Below are 25,354 nucleotides of genomic sequence, written 5' to 3' on the forward strand. Positions count from 1 at the left end.
TGGCTGCCGCATCGCGGTCGGGAAGTGGGGCTGAGGCAGCTTCAGTTAAGTTTTTAAAATATGACGACACTTGGTGTCTTTGTATTTTTAGTTTGACAATGTCCATTACGGACAAACATTAGTAAGTGTAATTCTGAAGAAGGTTGGATTATCCCAATTGAAACCTAGGAAAATCTAGGTAACTCCGCAACTGAAGCAGTTAATTTTGAGTTTACTCTTTTTTCAGATTTACAAACGAGCTTGTTGTGTAGTCTAGAACCAACCCTTTCACTGCTGTGGATAAGTTAACACGTCAGGCTCTTCCGCTTCCCAGGTGATGAGGATGTGTTTAAAAGTGGCCCTTGGGTTTCTCTGAAGCACTTGTAGCTGTTTACGTGTTCCATTCCACTGATCTCTCACTGCTGCGTACGACGTACACTGCTGGCCATTAAAATTGCAACACCAAGAAGAAAGGCAGATGATAAACCGGTATTCATTGGACAAATATATTATACTAGAACTGACATGTCATTGCATTTTCATGCAATTGGGGTGGATATATCCAGAGAAATCAGTACCCATAACAACCACCTCTGGCCGTAATAACGGCCTTGATACGCCTGGGCATTGAGTCAAATAGAACTTTGATGGCGAGTTCAGGTACAGCTGTCCATCCAGCTTCAACACGATACCAAAGTTCATCAAGAGTAGTGACTGGTGTATTGTGACGAGCCAGTTGTTCGGCCATCATTCACCAGACGTTTCCGGTTGGTGAGAGATCTGGAGAATGTGCTGGCCGGGGCAGCAGTCGAACATTTTCTGTATCTAGAAAGGTCCGTACAGGACATGCACCATGTGGTCCTGCGTTATCCTGCTGAAATGTAGCGTTTCGCAAGGATCGAATGAAGGGTAGAGCCACAGGTCGAAACACATCTGAAATATAAAGTCCACTGTTCAAACTGCCGTCAGTGGGAACAAGAAGTGACCGAGACGTGTAACCAATCGCAACCCATACCAACACGCCGGGTGATACGCCAGCATGGCGATGACGAATACACGCTTCAAATGTGCGTTTACCGTGATGTCGCTAAACGCGGATGCGACCATCATGATGCTGTAAACAAAACCCAGATTTATCCGAAAAAATTACGTTTCGCCATTAATGCACCCAGTTTCGTCGTTGAGTACACCAACGCAGGCGCTCTTGTCTGTGATGCAGCGTCGAGGGTAACCGCAGCCGTGGTCTCCGAGCTGACAGTCCATGCTGTTGCAAACGTCGTCGAACTGTTCGTGCAGATGATTGTTGTCTTGCAAACATCCCTATCTGTTGACTCAGGGATCGAGACGTGGCGGCGCGGTCCGTTACAGCCATGCGCATTAGATGCCTGTCATCTCGATCGCTAGTGATACGAGGCCGGTGGGATCCAGCACGGCGTTCCGTATTACCCTCCTGAACCCATCGATTCCATATTCTGTTAACAGTCATCTGTTACAATCATCTCGACCAACGCGAGCAGCAATGTCGCGATACGATAAACCGCAATCGCGATAGGCTACTATCCGACCCTTATCAGAGTCGGAACCTGACGGTACGCATTTCTCCTCCTTACACGAGGCATCACAACAACGTTTCACCACGAAGCGCCGGTCAACTGCTGTTTGTGTATGAGAAATCGGTTGGAAACTTTCCTGATGTCAGCACGTTATAGGTGTCGCCACCGGCGCCAACCTTGTGTGAATGCTCTGAAAAGGTAATGATTGGCATATCACAGCTTCTTCTTCCTGTCTTTTAAATGTCGCGTCTGTAGGACAACATCTTCGTGGTGTAGCAATTGTAATGGCCAGTAGTGTACCTCCATAACTGTGTGAATAACGAAGTTTTGAGTATTTACCATACGATAGGCGTGCCTTTGCTTTACTATAATCCACAGAAGACTTCGTCTCTATATCTTGAAACGTTTATGACATATGACGTTGTTACAACCACGTGATTCCTGATGCACAGGGATGGAGACAGGCTCGGCTTGAGCGACTGTCTACCAGGAATAAAAACTAATAATTGGAGGCTGAATAATATTTAGTTCTGCATTCAGTTTTAAATTTAATTTCGATTGTTATCGATTCACATGTGGCAACGAAAGAGCTCAAGTCAAGCGAATGCAAAGTTTACACAATACGCTTTCACCTCTGCAAACTCTTTGTAATAGCATTCAATATTTTACATAATGTATGCAACGCAGTAAGTATGACGTATATTACGAGAATTCAGTCCCTTACCGAATGAAGACATCAGACTGTTAGATGGGAAAAACCAATTTTTTTCTAGGAATAGTTTTATTTTTCTTAAAATCTGATGATGAGTATTTCTTAGCAGTCAGAAAGCTACCTGTCAGCACAAGTAGCAGCGTTTCATGAGCAGTACAGCCATAACAAAGCTGCATTCAGCACAGAGTATAGCAAGGATGTCTGTTATGATAAAAGTGTTAACCTTCTGCGTTAGTATCGGAATTTTTTTTTTACATCTTCAGCCTTTCACACAAAGAGGATGTCGTCATGTAGAGGCAGTAAAGTTGTTGTCAGAATCTCTCATCATTAAATCGTTTCCAAATGCCAATTTCCGCATCACCATCAGGAAGGCAGCCAACTTCCCCCTGCGTACTGTTCATAGTGCATGAGAAATGCACTCTGTACATGCGTTCTTACAATTAGACTTCCGTACAGGATGGGTGGATGGGACGGCGGTGGGCGTTTTAGAAAGAGTAGGACACAGTTTCTTTTGTAAGACCGTTTATTGAAAAAAGCTACGCTATAGGCCAAGGGAGGTGAGGGTGAGCTAGAAGGGAATGTGTGGTGAAGTTTGGCGTCTGCAAAAACTAAGTCCACAGAGTCGCAGCACCGGGAGAAGTGGGAAAATGTACACTGCTTCAAGGCGCGCAGTAGACTCGCAGGAGAGCAAGGAAACAAGAGAGCGAGCCCAGCGACAGGCAGCCGGGTATATTCGATGTACCACACGGCTTCCTCCGCCCTCACTGGTCAGGACCGAGAAACCCACGGGGGTGGCAATGGAACTTTCCAGAGCGTGGCCCGGTTAGTGTTGCCTGGGACGGCGTTACTTCATCAGCTCACAAGGGAGGTGCGTGATTGAGGCGCCCTTCCTTGGTTCTGTCTTCCTGTTACTACACTGTGGGTACGAAAGAATTTACAGGCAACCAACACTTCCATAGACTATGGGATGGACTAGCAGTTAAAATGTGATAACACACAGCATATGGTTGATACTTCCCTCCCTAGTAATTTTCACTACTACTTTGACAGGAAGGCCATTCGGCCATAAAGTTAACGAAAATGCCAAATCATGGAAACAGCTGACAACCACTAAGAATTGGAGTGCCGATATTCCGACAAGGTCTATTCCTAATTATTACACTTTTCGGCACCAAAATACCCCCCCACAGCTGGTGCAGTGTAACAAAAAAAAAATTTGCTCTTTATTATGAAAATCGAGTGCTCTATTTTACATGCAATTTGCCCTGACGACTTGCCTAGTATTTTCCAATTATTGTCTTACATGTTCTACATCTCCATCTAATAAGTACACCACCTATGTCTGAACAGTGTTTGGCAGATTGTACATCATATTAATATTCCTTAGTTTCCTTTACTGTACAGGGAAAAGGATAAATGACTATGTGGCTCTGTTTATGCTCTAATCCCCACTATCTTTTCCTCGTGTTCCCATTGCAAGATTACACTGATTTTGCAGTATGACTTGAGAGGCTGCAGGTGACAACGAGTTTACGACCTGACAGCAATCACTTTAACTAGTAAGCCTTCCACTTGACCAGCTAGCCCACACGTCTGCTAAATTGAGTTTTTCCTTTGACTGTGGTTGTTTGGGTTTGAGACTATATTAGAGATTCTCACATTTATCAGAATCTAAATGAGGTTGAACGCTGAAATAACTTAATGTAATCGTGTCACTGTCATTACTGTAGCCAACGGTTGATGGATAATTACTGCATCAGCAAGGGATTTACCTTTTATAAGAATCATGGCGATAGAGGACATGTGGTCTAGGGTTCGCGTCCTTGGTTACTAATCAAAACTTCCCCGGTTCCAAACACCCCTACGCTTAAATTTTGATTAATAATCAGTCTTGGTGTCCGAAGACTTCCGGCATAAGAAGTCACTCCCATTTAGCCAAAGGCATTGTCAAAGAGAAAAGAGGAGTGGACGGCGGTTCAGGGCAATTTCTTGTCCTTGGGCTGGGAAACTACCCCTAAATGTGGAATAATTAGCAATTATCGACGGCAGAACGATGCAGAAGACAATGGAAACCTCTGTTATAAAGACACATAACATGTATACAAAGGACATGTGTTCTGTAATTGAAAATTTGTCATGATGATCTCTCCATTAGCAAAATATTCCGGAATAGTCTTCCATTTGGATCTCTGGGAGGTGACTGCCAAGGGGGGTTGGGGTGTGACCATGAGAAAAAGATTGATAAACCAACGAAAGGCTAACGTTCCTAGAGTCGGGATGTGGAATGTCAGAAGCTTGAACGTGCTAAGGAAGCTAGAAAATATGAAAATGGGATTATTAAGTTTCAATCTAGTTCTAGAAGGTGTCAGTGAAATTAAATGGAAAGAAGACAAGATTTATGGTCCGATGACGATAAGGTAACATCAACATCAGCAGAAAAAGGAATAACGGGAGTAGGATTCATTATGAATAGGAAGGTAGGACAGAAAGTGTGTTATAGTGAACTGTTAAGTGATAGGTTTGTTCGTGTAAGAATCAACAGCATACCAAAGCCGACAACGATAGTTCAGATATATGTGGAGCCGTGGCAAGTTGAAGATGAAGAGATAAAGAAAGTTTAGAAAGGGTAATACAGTACTTGAAGGAAGATTAAAATCTGATAATCATAGGTAACTGGAATGCAGTTGTAGGGGAAGGAGTAGAAGAAAGGGTAATAAGAGAACATGGGCTTGGGATAAGGAATGAGAGAGGAGAATGAGTAGTTGAGTTCTGTAATGAATTTCAGCTAGTAATAGCGAATACTCTGTTCAGGAATCACAAGAGAAGGTGGTGTACTTGGAAAAAGTCGAGTGATACAGGAAGATTTCAGGTAGATTACACCATGGTCAGGCAGAGATTCCGAAATCAGACACTGGACAGTAAGGCATACCTGTGAGCAGATATACACTCAGATCACAATGTAGCAGTGATGAAAAGTACGCTGAAGTCTGAGATTAGTTAGCAAGAATCAATACACGAAGAATGGGGTACGGAAATACTAAGGAATGAAGACATACGCTTGAAGTTCTCTAAGCCTATGGATACAGCAATAAGGAATACAACTGAAGATGAATGGACATCTCCAAAAAAGGCAATCATAGAAGTCGGAAAGAAAAACATACGTACAGAGAAGGTAACAGGGAAGAAACCATGGGTAACAGAAGAAATAGTTCAGCTGATCGATGAAAGAAGGAAGTACAAAAACCTTAAGAGAAATTCATGAATAAAGAAATGCAAGTCACTGAATAATTAAATAAACAGGAAGTAAAGGGAAGCTAGGGCGAAATGGCTGCGTGAAAAACGTGAAGAAATCGAATAAGAAATGATTATTGGAAGGACTGACTCAACATATAGGAAAATCAATAGAACTTTCGGTGAAATTAAAAGCACGGATGGTAACGCTATGCGTGCAACGGGAATTCCAATGTTAAATGCAGAGGAGGGTGCGAATAGTTGGAAAGAGAAGGAAAATTTCTGTGATGTGATAGAAGAAGAAATATGGGTCGATTTAGAATGTATGGAGCATCCAGTACTAGAATTTTAAAGATCTTTGGAGGACTTAGGACCAAATAAGGTAGAAGGGATGGATAACATTCGGAGTGGAATTAAAATACAATGTTAAAGAATATGTGTGGTAGGCTTCGCTGATGACATTGCTATCCTGAGTGAATATGAAGAAGTATTATATGATCTGCTAAATGAAAGAAACAGTATAATGAGTACGGAATGTGGATTGAGAGAAAATCGAAAAAAAACGGAAGGAATGAGAAGCAGCAGAAATGAGAACAGTGAAAAACTTAACATCAGGATTGATGGTCACGAAGAAGATGAAGTTAAGGAATTCTGATACCTAGGCAGCAAAATAACCAGTGACGGGTGGGGTAAGGAAGACATCAAAAGTAGACTACCACTGGGCAAAAGGACATCCCTGCCCAAGAGAAATCTACTAGTATCTAACTTAGGGCTTAATTTGAGAAAGAAATTTCTAAGAACCTACGTTTGGAGCAAGCATTGTAGTGAATTATTGACCTGAACAAAAGATAATCGAAGCATTTGAGATGTGGTGCTACAGACGAATTTTGAAAATGAGGTGGACTGATAAGATAAGGAATGGGAGTGGAAAGGAGTATGTGGAAAACACCGACAAAGAGAAAGGACAGAATGTCAGGACACTTGTTAAGACATCAGGAAATACTTCTAGGTACTAGAGAGAGCTGTACAGGGAAAAAGTGCAGAGGAAGAGAGAGATTAGAATACTGCCAGGAAATACTTTAGGACGTAAGCTGAAAGTGCTACTCTGAGATGAAGACGTTGGCACAGGAAAGAAATTCGTGGTGGGTCGCATAAAACCAGTTGTCAGACTGATGACTGAGAGAAAAAAGGTGGAGTTGTATTTTCCCTGTGATCGATAACCTCCTACATTTCGTCTGCTGTCGTCCCTTTGTGATGAGCCTTGTCAGCTGCGGTAATTTTATGTGTTCCTGTCCCTTGGGCTTTGTATTTCGTTAACAAAGTCTAATTTGAGTAGATCACCCCTGAATGACGCAGTGGAAACATAGCACCTTCCGATCAGAAGTTGGTGGTAGTACAGAGGTAATTGGACGTATCAGTGTTTCATAATTCCTTTGGGGCTGTACGGCTCGTCCAAAAACCGATTTTCTTAACCGGGGACTCAAAGAACTTAACTGGAGTACGGAATCCTGTCGCTACTAGGTCCTGCGCTGTATAATATCCTGCTTGATTCATGCGTGTCACGTGAACAATACGTGTTAAGAAACGTGTCCTTGAATTCGTTACATTTGCAACAGCTCTCAGCAACACTGCACATATGTTCCGAAGTCGACCCTTCTAAAAATCCATAGACAAAGCCCAGCATGTGTTTCAGTTGCCACGGGAGCACTTTACCGTACTGAGCTATAAAACTTTTTTTATGTAAAATATTGTTATTTCCTTTGTACGTTTGTAAATTTCCCATGGATAAAATTTTTTGTGGTGAAATGGTTTGATATTTCCTGCTAACGAATTTTTCCTCATTCCTGCAGCATTCGTCCCGTATATTGGTGTCAAAACGATCCTTGTGCAGTGTTGAGGCCTCCTCTTGTGTCACCACATTCACAGAGTAATGTTTCCATGCCCAAAGACGTGCACAATTGTGTTCTGATTCGTTTTATGCAACACTTTGTGTTACCGTCAACACGCACTCTGTCGTGCGCCCTACGACGGCTGATGTGTTCTGCTGCCTTTGTGCTTAGAACTATTGTAATACATGCTCTTCTCTGCTTTCCTGATCATGCGGTAGTGATGCCGTTCCAGACCGTCATCCTAAATGCGCATCCCGACAAAGTGCTTGCTGAAAGTCTTTTGCTAGCTCGCTTTCTGTGAGGGAATCCATGTCTGGTCTTCTTTAACCTTTAATATTTCTGCGTTATCTTCTCTATATATTCGATGTGCTTCACGGTCTCGCTAATATTTTCTTGAGTTTTCTGGATAGTCCAAATTTCAATTTTGTCCTGTTTATCTGTTCTTGCGTGCGTCTTTGGCTACTAATCTAGTCTCCATGTGCCGCGGTTTGCCTCGCACACGACGTCCCACCTCTCTGTGGATGTTTTCTTGACGCTTTCTAACTCTTCTTTAACACACGCGACTTCCTTCTTAACCTGCTCTATACTCCCAGAAAGCTGTTCAGCCACCATTCGCATCTCTCTCGCCTCCTTAGTAATTACGTCCCTCATCTACTTCGTGGCTATCTTCTCCCTCTCCTGCTTCTTCTTCTCCGCTTCCTGCCTCTTTTTTCTCCGCTTCCTGCATGAATCCAATGAGGGCCTTAAACTGAGATTCTTCGCTAATACCTCCAGGACTAAATGAATATTCCATCGCTCTCCACTGCTTTGTTTGTGGGTGTGATCTGCCACTCTTACGTCTCGCCATGCATACTAATTCTACATAGTGCTCTGCTGCTGTTTCACCTTCTGAATTTTCTCGTCATAGTCACAAAATTCCGCACTCCAAATATCCGGAAGGTCAGCTACTACACTCGACTGAGAATTCTCTTCAACTTTTTCTTCATCAGTCCTACCTGTCTAACATTGATCCACTTGTGACATTCGAATATTCTCACTACTTTGGAGCAAGCATGCCTTGTTTCCAGTGAGCATGCATACAGGTTTCTACTCCCGAGAGATTTCAATTGCTTCTCATCACAATGCCACACAATTCAACCCTGAAATTTGTTCTGGCTAGTCACTAATTCAAATCGCTGACAACGTATATGAAATAAAAACAACGTTAATCTACGATAAAATGCAATAGCCACTGATAATCAATCGCCGGCCGAGGTGGCCGAGCGGTTCTCGGCGCTACAGTCTGGAACCAAGCGACCGCTACGATCGCAGGTTCGAATCCTGCTTCGGGCATGGATGTGTGTGATGTCCTTAGGTTAGTTAGGTTTAAGTAGTGCTAAGTTATAGGGGTGTAATGACCTCATATGTTAAGTCCCATAGTGCTCAGAGACATTTGAACCATTTTTGATAATCAATCATCCCAGAGGTTGACACAAAAGCGTTCTCATTTCAGAATAATCAACAAGTGATACAGAAGTCACAACAACAAATGAATGAAAATACAAACAAACAACACACTTAAATTGACAAATCGTCACTGTATTTAGTGACAGCAATTCTTATGTTTGCGCTAAACTAATCTACCTCAGTGCAATAACCGAATTTCAAATGCAAAACAGAAACCTTGTAGCGGAAATCGCATCTAACTGGCACAGAAGCTGCCATTAATTCAGGATTTTGGCAGCGGTCACCAAATTGAGAGACTAAACTGGTCCTGCGGTATGATTTGAATGGCTAATGGTGACAATGAGTTTATACGCTGACAGCAATCTCTTTAACTAGCAAGCTATTCACTTGGCTACCTGGTACATGTATCTGCTAAACTGATTTTGCCCTTTGGGTGTGGTTGTTGTTGTTGTTGACGTGTATTAGAGGTTATCAATTTTATCATAATCTAAATGAACTTGATTCCTGAAAAAATTTAATGCAATGGTGGCCCTATCATTACTGCAGCAACTCGTTGATTGGTGATTAATGTATCACCACGGGATTGATATCTTATAAAAACGATGGCACAAGTTTTTCAATCATACAATGAAAGTTACGAGTGATGACAATTAAATCATAAATGTTGGCAACACAAATAAACCCAACAAATTGTTTAACACTCCACTGGGTGGCGGTTCGTTCGTAAAGACTAAGATTTGTCTGGTTTAGTTATTTACTCTGGCTCAAAACAAGGATAACGCAGTCTTAAATTGTCAATCGCTGAACATTCTACACTGAAGTTATACTACATTGGTACAAATTCTGTCCCCTCACTTTCCATGACACCTCAATAAACATCACAAACACACACACACACACACACACACACACACACACACAACCACTGGCGCTATTGTTTCGTGTCAATCACAATATCCCACGAGCTCCATGTCTCCTCTCTAGCTCATCTGCTATACACATCAGCCAATCCCAATCAATGGTAACAACATTTTTCCCTTTTCTGAAGAAGTACCCAATCCATGACTCATAAATTCCTGTGCACAAAGGAGCAGATTTTGTGCTCCTGACTTTTTGTCGCACAGTCACTTTATGCAGAATGCTAATAGGCTTAAGGTGAACAACACACTTGAAACGCCCCCTAGAAAAATTATAAATGACAGTGCTTAAACTGACACACAATATTTTTAGCGCAACGCAGTCTGACTTTCAATAATGCCTACAAAAGAATGGCCCTGACTAACATTAACCTAAACCTCTCACAAATCACTTACATCACAAAAATCTTCGTTACTCGAACTACTGCAATACAGCGAGCGCCACTAATACCACCTAAATAAAAGACTCTAACTACTGAAGGCATTAACTACTGATAGGCATACTTAGCAAATGAAAGACTTTGATAGAGAACAAACAATGTATTTACCTTAATACTGTTTCATGACATCCAGTCTTACAAATTTACTGCCTCAGATGGACACACGTCCAGATCATCCGCTCTCAAAACTCCGTCATCTCTCTCCTCACATCCGCCACTGCTGGCGGCTCACCTCCAACTGCGCAACGCTACGCTGTTAACAGCTAACTGCCCAACATTACAATAGCAAATGCCGACAATGCAAACCAGTCACAGACTGCACACAGCACAGTCAGTGATTTTCATATAGAGCGCTAGATGGCGTTACCAACATGAAAACCTAAACAGCTTACTTACACACTTATCAGAGAAATAATAATGTAAGAGATCATTTTCTGTGAGGCCCAAACGTTACTGTGTCGCCGAAGAGGGGACTTCGCTAAACTAAAACAAGTACTTTCGTGTCCCAGCATAGACCATTTCAGAGCCGCCATTAGTGACACATTCCAGTGTAAAATTATTTAAAAAGCTTGAGACTTCCCAAAAACGTAACAAGTAGAGGGATGGCACCACCGACGGCTGTCTCGATAGCGTCTGGTCTACAGTGAACATGAAAACGTGCTACTTTTTACGACCACCTTCCCTGTTTACGACTCTGTCGATATGGATTGGCTGGGCGACCCAGACTTCTCTCACACTGCTGCCCCTGCCATGGTTCGAGGCGCCTAATAGGTAAATAACTGGTAGGCAGTGTTTTTTGCCTATTGGGTCGAAAGCATTGTCTGAACGCTAGTGCAAGAAGTTCTTGGGATCAGCATTCTCTCGCCAGTAGGTGCTTTGAGGTGTTCCTTTCGCTAAGAGCTGCAGGTGGCTTCCAAGCACCAAACTTACAGTGCAAGATTTACCGCTGCGAGCAGCATTCTGTACCCAGTAAGTGCTTCGAGAAGCTCCTTTTCCCAGTAGCTGCAAGCCCAAAACTTCCATCCCAATATTTAATGTTAAATGACCAAACTGACCGTTTGTCTCAACTCTAGAAAATACTTCTCGAAAGAAGGCCACCATACGGATCCTGCATGCATTAACAACTCACATGTTCCCATCAGTGCCTGCTCATGTTGACAACTTCCTGTTGTCTCACAAAAATACCCTGGGTGCAAAATCAACATTAAATAGTAGCCTTGAATAGGAAGAATAATGAGATAGGAACTTGTCTCTCACCATCATCTTTGTATACCGGTTATATAAACTCAAGAAACAGAAGTTCTGTAGAGCTACGATTTCATTTTCATTACTTAGGGAATTTTTGTAGTGCTTTCGTATACAGTCCTAGCAATGTATCTCTGCATTTGTTTGATGCCTACTGCAAGCCCAACTAATACAGACTTCAAAAACTGGAGCAGCATACTAGAATGGGTCGCACCAATGTCCTGTATGTGATTTAAGATACACAGCGCTTAGCCAGTATCTTTTTGAAATCCAATTCTTTAATTACCTGTGCCTTATACTAATTTTATGTGATCGTCCCATTTCACTTCAATACTGTCCCAAAATACTTGTACTATCAGACTCGCTCACCATGTTAACTTCTCACTGTGTTATCAGATACTATACTACTCGTTCTGTTTTTTGTAATCATTATTTTAATTTTTTCCACATTTAAATAGTGACTGGATTACAACAGTAGTAAAATGACTTCATCTGTATTGTTCCAGTCACCACGGTAGCTCCTTATTTCTATGATGTGTATGTAATTTTTATTTTTATATCAGTGGAATGCTGTTTTTGTGCTCATCGTACGACTCTTTATGACATGGTATGTGAAAGTGCGGGTATACCAATGCCACAGCTAGCGATTTGTCTGGTGTCACTGTAAATTTTGTTTACAGACCACTGCGTAAAGTTATCATTAAAATTGAGACAAAAACGTTAGGAAACAGAATATTAACAAAATTCTAGTGTAAATTAAACGATTGAAGCAGCCCACCTGGGCAAAGATCTCAAGAGGCACGACATAAACCTATCTAGAATTTATTTATAAGGGAACACTATTTCAAAATCCCTACAGTAGTTCCTAAGATTACCCTTTACTTAGCTAAATGCCACTGGAGACTTTAATTTATAATGTGTAGCGATATGTATTTGCATTCAGACTGCTGGAAACTATATTCTAGCACGTGACGACTTTATGTCGCAGTGTGGGCTGTAACACCCATTCCACATGCCATTATGCTATTCGATACAGCTCCGTACTGTCGCTAAATGAACAAGCTACGAGAGTACGTAGTATGGGACCAACTGCGTGAATGGTCTCAAGAGTTTCTAGGAAGCAGAACACAGTATTTCATTCTGAATAAAGACAAGTCTTCAGACGTTCGAGTAACTTCGGGGGTGTACCAGAAGAGTGTTATAGGACCATTACTTTTCCACAGTGTATGTGTACGACCTAGTAGACAACGTTGGACGTTGGAATTTCCACGAGGCTTTCCTCGGATGATGCTGCTGAGTACAGAGATGTGGCAACGCAGCGAAGTGCAGGAAGACACGCAGAGGATCTACGCGTGGTGAAGGGAGTGGGAATTTTCACTCAATTTAATCAAATATAAAATTTAGCGAATATATAAAGATCATTTACTGTATGTTTACACAATTTCGGAACAACCACTGGAGGCAGTTACTTTCACAAAATATCTAGTGTTATTTAGTGGTAGTGATCTGAAGTAGACCGACCACACTAAATTATCGCGAGAACAAGTAGCAGACTGAGGTTCATTGGAATAATCGTCAGTAAATGCAGTCCATCAACAAAGAAAGTAGGCTACAAAACGTTCATTCCACAAATAGTTGAATATTGCTCGTCAGTAAGGGATCTGTACCACATAGAACTGCAAAAATAAGTAGATAAGATCGAAGAAAGAGCATCATGTTTCTTTACAGGTTCATTTAGCGAACACGAAAGATCACAGGTATGACAGGCTACTCGACTGGTAGACACTGCTATAGATGCGTTCGGAATCACGATATGGTATTTTGTTAAAGGTTCCTAGGAGACTCAACGAATATATTACTTTCTTGTAAGTATATCTCGCGAAAAAACCATGACGATAAAATGAGAATTATTCGAGCCAACGGAGAGACTTAACCATAATCGTTTACCCCACGACTGATACAGGAAGGGGACAAGTGACAGTCGTATACAAATTACCGTACGCCACAAACCGCGAGGTAGCATACAGAGTATACATGTGATGTATATGTAGATGCTTCAGCCTGACAAACTGTGGAAACTGCAGTCGCTATAAATGGCTTTAACAACCATAATCGAAATGACTACATTTAATAATATCAGCTCCAGTTACTGATCTTCAGAGTCCTTTACTTTCTCTGACAGTAAGCGGCATAACTTAAAGGTTTTTAATCTCTTTGCAAAACTTCTGTTCGCTTTGATTATAGATACTTTGTCTAGTGTTGACAAACTCTACCTGCTGTAGGAAAATGTCATACTGCTTTTTAAACGCCCTGTTTATGTAGACGCGCACTATATCCATCTGACCCCTTGTCATTTACCGTGTCATTCTGTAACGTTATGTCTCATTTCTGGGACATATGAAATGCCGTTGCCATCGATAATAGTGTCTAAAGCCTAAGTTGACATTTGGTAAGTCTATACCAGATCGCCCGCAATAACAAATGAGTGAAACAGGTGCCAAGAAAACTCATATTCTCATTCAGCGGAACATGACGGAGAACGCACAGTCCCATGACCGTAATTTCGGGACAAATCAAGACCGCAAGACACGCAGCAAGCAGTCGATGTTTGCGTGATTTCGATTTTACCTCTTATTATTAAGCTCTTCATCGATCTTCCAAGCTATTAATTATTGATGACCGGCGGACGAGTTAATAGTCCATTAAACTGCTTTCCATTTGTTGCTGAAGTGTTATCATTTAACAAGAAGTTGATGATTTTAAATCCATCACCGCCGTGTCACCCTGTTTCCTGTTATTGCTGCAAAATGCGCGTGGTACTATCTACATCGACAGAGACAATGGGGTGAACGATAACTATTCAGATAAAATATTTGTACTTAACAACATTTCGAGACACTATAAAATGTAATTTGAAATTAAAGGTTTTCAACAGGCTTTTTTTGTGCGCGAACTAAAGCAGTGTTATGGACGGAGAAAAAAATGTTATTCTATGGAGAAAGCTAGAAAACAACCCCAGCTCTATAATTAAAATAAATTTACGGTTGAAACAGACTCTTCATTGTGTGCGGAACTAAACGACAGTGTTATGGAACGAAGGAAAACGTTTTATTTTATGAAGAAAGCTGAAAAACAACTTCAGCTCTGCTTAAAAATAGAGACTGACGGGAGATAATAGTGGATGAGAAATAATTGGTAACATTTCTGCTCCATGTAATCAGGTGAAATACGTTGCGAGGACATTTGAAGTCAGTGAATTCGTCACAACAGTTGGAATATACTCAGACAATGGCTGAATGGAACATCTAAAGTATCATTGCGCTAACAGAAGCATTCGTAAGGAGTAGCCCTAATGAATGCACAACTGTGGTTCAAGTGTAGAAGAGAGACAAGTTGTTGTACGGAGATACCGTAACGAATAGGAAGAAGCGTTTTCTGCACCGAAGTTATGTTATAGGAGAGCGAGACGTGGTCATCGTTGTACCAAGCACACTAAGTGACGAGTTGTCAAACTAGGAATATAAGGAAGTCTCTCTTCGACGTCAAATGACACAGTGACAGTCCTTTGTTAAAAGAAGGTGGAATTTTCGTGCTGTGGCAGTGGTTCCTAACCTGGAGGTTATTAAGCCCAGCTAAGAGAAAAGAAAACGAGTGAGGGATAAAAACAGAAAGGGTTCGACGAAGATGTAGTGACCTGTAGTTAAGAAAATAATCACTATCATAATTATCAAAGCAGACCCTACGAGGCAGAGCCTTAAGGGTATAACTACAGACACTTTTAATGGTGCCTGAGGAAGTTGTAGTGGACAACATTACATCAGTATTTACTAATAATTATAGTTGTATATTTTTAGGTTGGTTAGTACTCTCTAGTACATGTGGCAAAGAGTACGCCATTAATTCTTATTTTCTGCTAGGTCAGGTGTTGAAACCTGAATGCATGACGCTAAACGGTTGGTCTACAGCGACAGACGTAGTCCATTTAGTAGTACAGTATTACCGTGCAGAAAATATCAGGTAGTAAATTATGGCTTGGGTGTGTAGGAAGATTGTTTGACGCAGAGGGAAAACAACTAACACGCTGAAACGCGGACATATTAAGGTATGAATGATCACAATATATGCGGTTATACCCTCGAACTCTGTATGATACATCGTCATCAGCCATTTGTCGTCTACAGCTAGGTAGTTATTTCCGTGCATTGCAATCTTTCAGTGGTACGAGTCTCTGTAGCTCCTGCATATCTTGTAATGCCGTCTACTTACCATACGTTAGTTCATCTTCTCAGTCTCATGTTATTTCTCGGAATCCAGAAATGAACCTCCTCTGGCAATCTACGTTGCTACTGTCCAGTTCACGTCGAAGTTTTATTAACTATCATAGATGCATTTTCCGTTCTCGTCTGGCTTATAATCTTTTTCTTTAATACCTTTAATAATTTGAAGATTGCAACTCTCTATTGGTCGCTGAACCACCCTCATGCTTTGAAAGGATATTGCGCTAAAAGACAACAGCTGTCAGTCATAAAAACAAGCAGGTCATAATAACTCTTTGTAAATGTTTTATGTGTCTTGAGAATTTCGCTTATTTAGTTTACAAAGAGCACAGTTGGCCATCTCTACTCTTATACATATTTCTTTTACTATTAATCTAGTGCTGGAAGTCAAATAATAATCGCCGGTTGTAAGTAACGTAATAGTAACTCTTTTTCTGATCTGGAATACTGACAAGGAAATCAAAGGGTTCTAAAATTAGTTTCTGTTATTTAATGAATAATTTCAAATATTTAAATTAGGGTAAAAATGCAAGGAAGCCGATCGACGCATGGGGGACACGAAACTGGCGGCAACATGGAAAATCCTTGTAGGGCTGAAAGAAGAGGTAAAAGAGCAAAGTTGCCGATTATCAGTCTCGCAGAGTGAAAGAAGCATTTTTAAGGCCTGCTAACAGAAGAAAGGACAGGTTACAAGAAAATAAACTGGGAGATACGAGAGAACCAAGATAGTGAAGAGGTAGAGAAAATAACTACGAAACAGGTACAGGAGACAGCTAATCAAACAAAACAGGGAAATCACGGGGCCTGAAAGTGTACCAGCAGGGTTAGTGACGTATGGATATCTAATCAAATTATATAACGAATGTGTGTGGTATAGAGAGGAAATTTCAGGAGAGTGGAACTTATGAGTATGTAAGCCCCATACACAAAAAAGGAAGCAAGAAAGTCTGTAGCGATTATATCACAGGTTCAATTAGCGGGTGGTAGGAGGATTTTAAAATCAAGAATAAAGCAGTCTGTAAATGAAATGAAACGAATGAAGTGACTTTAGATGAGGCAGGTCATATTTAGATATTATCTTTACCCAAAGTCAGGTCATGGAGAAGAGATTGGAAAGGAAGCTAAACAAGTATTTGGTGTTCATACGACATGGAAAACCAGATGACACAGTTCTACTAAAGATATTGCTGGAGGAGCTGCACTCAGGGAATTTTCTGTCTGCTACACTCTTTAAGATGTATGAGCAGAAGACACTGGATCTGTGTGGAAAATGAACGGGCGTGGAGAATGAAGTTGGAAACCAATACACGTACACAATTTTCGATGCTAACGATCAGGTCGATGCAGAAAAAAAAAGATATATCTTACAACCTTAGAAAATAGTTGGAGTATAAAAATTGCTTTTGGAAACTAGTCCTGAGAACAGGAAATAACTATATTGCGTTGAAGAGGGGAAAACTTGGATACTGGATTACATCTCATTAATGTGTTTTAAGAGTACAAGTACCTGGGTAGTAGCCTATCACGCGATGAAAGATACGACAAAGATATCCAGCAACGAATCAGGGAAGGCAGGGCGGCTATCCAAAAATTAAATCCTGTACTTTGGTCCTTCAAAATGAGTGTAAAGTTTAAAGTGCATTTATAAAAATCCATCGTCAAATGAACAAAAACCTATTGGAATGATTGGTGGGAACCCGCAGAAAGAAAAAAAAAAAGGGGGCTTAGAGTTTTCAAAAGGTAGAATTTACCGACTTGACCACGTAAGAAGTGAGGAAATAGGAGAAATGATGCTATTCGTGATAACATAAATAGCACAGAAGCAAGACAGCTAAGAAGGTTTTGGCATGTCAAAGGAATGGTTGCAGACAGCTGGCGTAGGGGAGTACTCACAAAGCGACGTCGTGGAAAGAGAAAAAGTAGAATACCACGGAAAGTGAGCGTAAGTGGTATCGAAAAAGCGATGGTGGGAAGACGAAAAGAAGATAATGAAGAAGGAAGATGAGATCAAGGCATTTGCCCACGGACATCCGGGATGCGACAACCAGCTATAGGTCCCAGGAAGCAGAAGAAGAAGAAGAAGAAGAAGAAGAAGGAGGAGGAGGAGGAGGAGGAGGAATTCGAATGGAAGTGCAACACACCATATAATCATAAAATTGAACTGACATCATTTGCGAAAAAAGTCTGTGGTCAGTAAATAGTATCATTATTATTTTTATAATTATTAGTATTGGAAAAACTGTTAACATACATATTCCACTTGCCACAAATTAGACGGGTAAAATAAGTCTTTCAGCTGTGGTAGAAAAGAAGCGGAAACTCTGAACGTCTTCAGAGCATGACTTGCGATGTTGTGATGGGCACCAAACCAGGAAAAAATAGGCTGTTACATTTAAGCATAACCAGACACCTTATTGACAGAGTTAGTAAAAACCGTATAAAAGCTCATTACGTTTATTTGTTTCGACGTTACTCAAGTATTATAAGTGGTTTTTCACTTTCAAAACCGAGTGCTAGTCCCATAATGATTTTTTTTTTCACTCTGAAGCAGAGTGTGCGCTGGTATGAAATTTCCTAGCAGGTTAAAACTGTGTTTCGCATCGAGACTCGAACTCGGGACATTTTCCTCTCGTAGGCAGCTTTAATCATTATTGTTCTCGTAATGTGGTCTAGTGGATGTCACATAACATTCGTTCACGTTGATTGCGAAGTAATTAAACAATTTTTTTTAAATTACAAAGGGCAGCAACCTCTCCGACCGAACACGACTGAGGTACCCAAACACGACCTCATACCTTTACTTCACTAGTATCTCGTCTCCCACCTTCCAGACGTCCTACGAAACCTGCTAAGCCGTGTCTCCACAATAGCCTTTCTTCCAGGAGGGCTAGTTTTGACAATTTCGTAGTAAACGTCTGTGAAGTTTGGAAGGTAGGAGATGCGGTACTAGCGGAAGTAAAACTGTGAGGAAGAGTCACGAGTGGTACTCGGGTACGTCGATCGGTATAGCATTGGACCACGAAAGGTAAGGTCCCGAGTTTGAGTGTTTGGTCACAGTTTTGGCTGCGCAAACAGTTTCCAAAGCAGTTTTTGATCGCTGGAAGAAGGGGATGCGGAGAGCGGAGGTCAGCCCAACATCTTTTTCTGTCGTGTGAATAGAAGCGGTGAAATACTATTTCTGTAATAATGTTATGCATTTCAAACCGAGCATCGACGAAAGCAGAATCTACACACACATTCCTATGCACTGTGGAGTCGAAAGAAGTGTCTCTAATGATTCCGGAACAGCTTTAACGCCATGTAGAAACTAAACCGAATATTCAAAGCCAGTTTTCTGTGTAATCACAGCTGCAGCTTGGATCAGTAGATCACTAAGCGGAACTGAAAGCCAACGACATTTAATGCTTATTATACAATTCTACAAAATTTTACTGTACAGTATTCGATGAGATTAGATAAGGTGTAAATAATTTTCATTTGCTATTTTCGCTTTGAAACTGTTCTTACTGTTCTTTTTATGGTACTTACTTTTTCGGTATGTATAGATTATATTAAAAAATAGATATATTATCACAGTAACTATTCAATGTCTCGTTACACCGTTATTCACATTCCTCTTCAGTGATAGGTGCAACCGTCTCAATATTTTTAGTATTGTGCTACAATGACAGCCTCTCGAGGTCAATTATACGTGACTGGCGACCAGAAGAAAAAAATGTTATTTGTGTTAGTTAGGATGAAATGAGGTTCGGAGGAAATTCGCATTCCGGAAAATCGAACTCATTTTCGAACTGACGAAATTCCCATTCTTTTGTAAGTATGGGCGAACCCAGCGAGGGGCAGGGGGGGGGGAGGCAGCTGCCCCCCCCCCCCCCCCCGGAAGATATTCGAACTCGTTCGCGCAGATCCGGGAGTAATTTTTTCGTCTTCGGAAAATCCTATAAGATTATTACTGAATTAAAAAGTTGAATTTTTGAACAAGTGCATTTTTATATTTAAAATATTTATTGATAGCAGTTTTTCACTGGTTTACAGTTTTATTTAATAAGAAATGCTGTATGTTGTCTCGAGTCCATGTGTCCTGAGACTAGTATGACCTGCCCCTCCCCCCCTCCCCTTGTTCAGATCCTGGGTACGCCCTTGTTTATAAGTCTTACTAGTTTTTCCAGTTAATTCTTTCTAAGAAATAGTGGTAAATATAGATCTTTTACAAATAACACAATTTAGAGACCGAAACGCAACTAAACCAAATTTGTTTTTATGTCTCAGAGAATTTCTTTTTACCACTCTGTTGGTAATTACCCCCCGGTTGGGGGCCGATGACGTCAGTTTCAACATGATACATCTACCCGTTCTTGGGAAAAATACATTTTAACAATCGGACGGACTGATACACAGACGAATGGACAGACAACAAAGTGACACACAAGGGTTCCGCTTTTACCCATTGCGGTAAGGAACTTTCAGAAAGATATAAAAGGAGTTAATGATTGACAAAAAGGATAAAATCCTAAATAACACCTTAAATATATTGACTTCTTGTTTTCCTCTTGTGGCTACTGTGGGACCACATCTGACCCCACGGTGAACTGCTCTCTTGTTCTCCTTCCAGAATCTCTTCATCTTCTTTCTTCTGTTCTCGCGCTATTTTCCCAAGTTCTTCAATCAATACCACCTTCGGTTTTCCGTTCCTCTGACGATTGTCTGTCCTTTTCCTGGACCCTTCTCCGTTTTTAATGCCTGCCATGTTGGTCGGTTTTTACTTCACCAATTTTGTTTCCTTTCCGCGACGATCAACAATTCAGACCAGTCATTTCTCAATTCAACAGCGCACTTGGTTCCTATGTTTTCTCTTGTCCTCCTTGTTTTTATTTCCAATATTCTTTCGTCATTCTATCCACTTTGATCACATATTCCTGAAATCTTCCCATTTTGAGTCTTATTTCTCCTGATACCGTCCTCATGCTATGATATTGTTATTCCCTGGCTCTTCGCGGCTCTCATTTCCTTTTTAGGAGTACAATATTTTCTTTAGTTTTTTGTGGCTTTATTTTTTTTATTGGTCTGAAGCTTATCTCCCATTACAGGATGGCCCAGAAAGTATTTCATGGATCTTAAGATAGCGCCCCATCTTACATCATCTGTTCCAGGCAGGATTCGAACCTGCGACCGTAACAGCAGCATGGTTGCGGACTGAAGCGCATGGATGTGTGTGACGTCCTTATGTTAGTTAGGTTTAAGTAGTTCTAAGTCTGGGGGACTGATGACCCCAGATGTTAAGTCCCATAGTGCTCAGAGCTATTTGAACCATTTGATGCACAAGGTCTCTCTTGTGACGACTGCCTTTGGAGTTTGTTGAGTATCTTCGTAACTCTCTCGTGCCGGCTAAACGGTCCTGTGACGAAATGCGCCGTTCTCCGCTGGACCTTAGGTATCTCTTCTATTCTTCTATGAGTCCTGTCTGGTAAGACTCCCAGATTGATGAACGGCACTGAAGAATTGCTCGAGAAAGCGCTCTGTAAGCAGCACTGTATGTCCCCTGTCCGTGGAGACTGTTCGCTGGAGACTGGGGCCGTGTACAAGCGGTGCGGAAAGGTCAGACGCGGAGAAATGTCGCAGTCTCGCGTTCGCTGTGTGTAAACCGTTGGCGTGCTTAACGTTTCGAGCGGCATCAGATCCCGCATCGTCGGTCGGTGGCAACTGTTTGACGGCGGCCGCTCTGGGGCTCGTAAAATAACCAAATAACGACCTCCATTACGCGCGGCGCTGTTTCAACCCCCTGGGAGAGGCTCGCGACTAAAGCACGAGCGGCCGCGCTTTGCCGCGTCGCTATTCCATATCAATTATAGATCGCGTCTGTATCGTGCACCTATTCACCGGTCCGTTTCCTACCGCAGGCGGCAGCATTGCTGGACATAGATCGACGGTTTGCCCTATGAACCTAGTTAGAGCGTCTGGTGCGTGTTTATACAAACAGCAGGTTGAGGTCGCACGGGCACACCGCTACCACGAGCGGTTGTTTTGTACCATGAAGAGATCAAAGCTGTCTTTATCGCGTCCACATTTTCTTTGAAAATATTGTGTTGTGTGGGACACTCATTGTCTTTAGAACTCATTTGGAGCAAGAGAAATTGAATTTTGACAGAAGTACGCTACGGGACTACTATTGAGCAATGACGTTAATGGGCATAATGTTAATTTTAGTGAAACCATGTCATATTAAACGGCATCAAGTTATTGGAAACAGGAATATAAGACGTTAACTTTCAAGAGAAACCATTCGCATTAACAGTCCGGGAATGTGCTGAATTCGAGAAACAATATTTACTTATTTCAGTATTCAGCTAGAGAAACTGTTCGCCATCATCATCTTCATGACTTGACAACCCTTTTGTGAGCCTTGGCTCTGTAGAATATTATTCCATTCATCCAGATGTAACGGTATATCCTCCTCTAGTATTACTTTTTCTCAATAGTAGTTGTCGATAGCAGTATTATTTTTCGAATTTTGAACAGGTCAGTATTATCTCAGTTGTTTTCCTTAAAAACTCTCATACTGTTTAATACACAGTTTGTTATAGTTCAAACTCAAATTTATGAAAATTCAATTCTATGAAAATATTTTAGTTGAGCTGTTATAATCGGTTAGTTCTGAATACACAGTTAAAACTGTTTTTCTTGGAAGCTTTTGAAATTACGAGACATTTGCACATTTAAAATTTATATTCTTAATTACGCAGTCCTGTACTGTATACCATGTTTATTTCTGAATTCATTTCTGAAATAATAATTGAAATTAAAGCTTCTAGAAATTCATTTGTTAAAAAAAAAATGTAAAGCCTTTGGAACAATGTTACTTCCTCAGAGTGAGAGAGTCGTAAGCGTGCTTCTGATGTGATCGGACGTATTTTTGCGGGAGTAATGTAATTTCGGCTTTGTAAATGTGAAACATAAAAATACTGTATGATATACTAAAATGTGAGATGATGTATGTACTTAAAAAAAGGATGCTGCAACAACGATCTTCACTTTTTATTTAGTTCAAACCGACCTTGAGAACCTGATGTGACATTTTAATCTTCATGAATCAGACCCCTAGACAAGATGAACTGGAGCCAACTCAACATATCAATCTAAGTAAACTTGAAAGTTTACACAATCTTCGCTCCTCATTGCTGAATGTGGACAATAGATAGAAATATGAAGGAATAGGTAGATTACACAGTTTACTGCCTAACTTCGTCATTTCTGAATTCTAATTTTTCTTATGTCCTCTACCATCTTAGCATAATTCCGACATTACAACTTCAGGTACTTCGTTGAATATATTCTTTATAATTCTGTGATTAGCTCTCAGTAATACAGCTGACAATGTCCAGTTGTACTTCACGAGTAGTAAATTCACAAGAAAATACTTATGCCTCACGTGCTATCACGAAGAAATCATTCATTTATGGTTATTACACATTTTCCCCTGCTACAGAACAGTACAGAGATACTTACACAATCTATAATTTCAAAGGCAGCTCAGTCAAGATAAACTTTGTAATGGAATAAGTGTTAAAACATAAAGAGCAATATGAGCTGCTTGACATCTACGTTAGAAAGGACATACTAATCGAATAATCGAAATTAAGATTTCTCCTGCTAGGATACAGGTTTACAAAGGATGTTCGAAGCGATCATCCTTTGTACAGACAAGGAAATCGTCCTTCAATGAAACAGCTCTACTGATACCATGTATTCATTGCCACTAAGGAAGTAGTATGTGAAAGAGTATGCAGAGCTCCAACAGTTTGCCGAGTTCTAAGTGGACCATAGTTTAGTTTCTATTTTCTGCAATGCCGCATTTGTAGCCATCGGATGCCCGTTATTATGTGACATATAAGAGAACATTTAAAGAAAAATCGAGTCACCAAGACTTCAAAGACATATGCAAATGAAATGGTGAAATAATAGTTATGGTCACTATTGGGCTTGCTACCTTCACTCCAAAGGCTGGTTTGATGCTGCTCTCTATTCTACTCTATCCTGTACGAGTCCGTTCAACTCCGAATAACTACTGCGACATACACCCTTCTGAATCTCCTCACTGTACTAATCTCTTGGTCTCCCTTTACACTTCCCTCCAGCACTAAATTTGTCATCTCTTTATTTTTCAGAGTGTGTACTATTGCCGGCCACCGTGGCCGCGCTGTTCTCTGGGCTTCAGTCCGGAACCGCGCTGCTGTTACGGTCGCTGGTTCGAATCCTGCCTCGGGCATGGATGAGTGTGATGTCTTTAGGTTAGCTAGGTTTACGTAGTTCTATGTATAGGGCACTGATGACCTCAGCTGTTAAGTCCCAATATGGTTACAACTATTTGAACCACTTGTATACTATTTACCGATGCCTTATTTTATTCAAATTGTGACACAAAGTTTTTTCTCCTCAGTTCTGTTCAGTACCTCCTCATTCGTTGGGTGTTACTTAATCTTCAGCATTATTCTGTAGCACCACATTTCTAAAACATCTATTCACTTCTTATTTAAGCTATTTGTCGTCCAGTTTTCAGTTCCGTACTTGGCTACACTCCATAGTAAAAACTTCTTAATACTTAAATGTATATCCGATAACTCAGTTCTCTTCTAAGGAAACAGTTTTCCTTCCATTGGCAGTCTACAGTTTACATCCACTCTACCACGGTCATCGCCGGCCGCAGTGGCCGTGAAGTTCTAGGCGCTACTCTGGAACTGAGCGACCGCTACGGTCGCAGGTTCGAATCCTGCCTCGGGCATGGATGTGTGTGATGTCCTTAGGTTAGTTAGGTTTAATTAGTTCTAAGTTCTAGGCGACTGATGCCCTCAGAAGATAAGTCGCGTAGTGCTCAGAGCAATTTGAACCATTTGAACTACGCTCATCATCAGTTACTTTGCTGCCCAAATAACAAACCTCGCCTACTGCGTCTCACTTCCCTCAGCATCACGTGATTTCTTCGACTATATTCAATTATCTTTATCTTGCTTTTTTGTAAGTTCATCTTCTATGCTCCTTCGAAGACACTGTCCATTCCGCTCAACTACTCCAAGTGATTTGCTGTTCCTGAAAGAATTAGAATGTAATCGACAAACCTCAAACCTTTTATTTCTTCTCGCTGAACTTGAATTCCTGCTACTAATTTTGTTTTGGATTTCTTTAGTGCTTGCTCAGTGTACATACTGAATAGCATCAGAGATAGGCTACAATCCTGGCTCACGCCCTTTCCAATCACTGCTTTCCCCTCCGGCTCAGCGTTTTTTCTACCTGCTGTCTGGTGTCTGTACAAGCAGCTGCCTTACCTATAGACAAATGATACGGGATGTTGAAAAAGTCTCTTCGCCATGCCGTATGATTGTTAGCCGCCGGTGCCATATGCCGCAGTGAATATACCGAAATGAAACTCAGTGAAATAAAGTTATTAGTTTATTGAATATTCATTTTTACTTACAAATTTTTACATTAAATGTTGGAAGAGTCCCCACTATTGTTGAATACACATTCCAGTTCGTCTAATCATTTTTCCAAACACAAGGTATAACATTTCTTCTGTAACAGATGCAGTGAAAGTGGATATTGCAGTTTTCAATGCATCAATGGATTTTGGACGGTTTTAATAGGCAATTACTTTCACTTCATCGTTTCGTTGA

This window comes from Schistocerca gregaria, chromosome 6 (genome assembly GCF_023897955.1).
Source record: "Schistocerca gregaria isolate iqSchGreg1 chromosome 6, iqSchGreg1.2, whole genome shotgun sequence".
NCBI classification, from domain to species: domain Eukaryota; kingdom Metazoa; phylum Arthropoda; class Insecta; order Orthoptera; family Acrididae; genus Schistocerca; species Schistocerca gregaria.